Source organism: Canis lupus, chromosome 17 (genome assembly GCF_003254725.2).
Source record: "Canis lupus dingo isolate Sandy chromosome 17, ASM325472v2, whole genome shotgun sequence".
NCBI classification, from domain to species: domain Eukaryota; kingdom Metazoa; phylum Chordata; class Mammalia; order Carnivora; family Canidae; genus Canis; species Canis lupus.
In genome coordinates, this window is record NC_064259.1 from 1,367,948 (window position 1) to 1,369,757 (window position 1,810).

The following is a 1,810-nucleotide window of genomic DNA, read 5'->3' on the forward strand; positions in this document are numbered from 1 at the left end:
TTTTTTTTTTTTTTTAATATGGTGTTTGAGTCTCTCTAGCTAGAAGGTGAAATGCTCTGTGGATGTGCTTTTATAAAACTAAATGTGAATTGATGAGCACATAAAACTGAGATTAAAAAAATGAGATAAACTTTCTGCTTATCACCACTTCTGTTCAACATCCTACTAGAAAGTGTAGCCAAGATAGTAAGCCAAGAAAAGGAAATAGAAGGTATCTGTATTGTGAAAAATAAAAGTTTATTATTTGCAGTTGCTATGATTGTGTGCATGGAAAATCCCAGAGATTCTTCTCATAGTTTATAGTTGTAGCCAAAATAAAATTCTGTATCAAAAGTTAATTAAATTTTGGCCAGAAAAAAGCTTAAAAATTAAATTGAAAATAAGGTCTAAAATAGCAACAAAAACACTAATCATGTTCCTTAGGATAATCTAGTTAGAGATGTACCATCTATAGATAAAATTATAAAATTTATTGGTAGATATCTTTAAAAGACCTAATTATATGAAGATATGTCATATTCATGAATTGAAAGCCCCAGTGCAGCTAGGATAATAATACTTTACAAATTTATTAGCTATTTAACATTATCTCAGTAAAAAATCAGCTCTGTGTGTGTTCAGAAGCTTAATGCAACACTCATGCGGAATTTCAAAAGGTCAGTAGGAGACAATATGCTCTTGAAGAGAACAAGTTCTACAAGTTTCAGGGCTGATTGAAAAGCTATAATAATCGTAAAAGTATAACATTGGTGCAGGCATAGACAAATATAGAAATAGAACAGAATAGAAAGTTTGGAAACAAATGTATGCAAATATGAACATTTGATTTATAACAGAGATTACACTTAAATTCAGTGTAGAAAGAACAGTCTTTCTTAAAATATTTATAGGAAAATTTGAAAATATGTAAAAATTAACATGCGCACAAACATCGCATTTCAGGATAGATGAAGGAGCTACAAGTACCCACTTGTACTCATCGCTCTGGGTAAGCAAGGCTGTCCTAAATAAGTCAGTAGAGGTACCAGCCCTATAGGAAAACACTGATAAATTCAACCCCATTAGAATAAGAAACTTCTACTCATCAAAAGGCACTATTCAGAATATAAAAAGACAAACCACAGATTCAGAGAAGACATTTCCAATACCTATAACTAATGTTGTGATATTGTCCAGAAAATATGAGTAGATTCTACAAATCAGCAAGAAAAAGAAGACAGAGGTAAAAATTTTTAATAGGAACTTTGAAAAAAAAAAGGATAGTCAATGATTAATAAATATATAAAACAGAGCTTCACCTTATGAGTGATCACGGACAATTAAATCAGAACCAAAATGAGGTATCTTTTACATACCAAACATGTTATAAACAAATGTATGAATCTAATAATTCCAAATGTTGGAGGAGATAGAGAGGAGATAGAGAAATGGACACTTGTATATACTGCTAGCATGAGTGTGAGTAGGTGTCACTGGAATACACTCTGGAATTCCTTCTTTCTCTATCTCTCTGTTTCTTTATATCTAAGCTCCTGATAGATAATGATGATGCTGGATGGATGGATAGAGAGATAGATGAATAGATGGATGGAAGGATGGATGGATAGATAGGGGGGTGGATGGACAGAGTTATGCTCCTATGATACAGCAATCTCAGCCTTAGTTGAAAACCTCAGAGAACCCCATTCTCTGTGCATCAGGTACATGCACAGAATGTTCACAGCAGCATTCTCCAGACAAACACTGGAAGCAACCCAAATGTCCAAAAGGAAAATGAAAAAGAAATTATAGCACTACGTCAGAACACGGA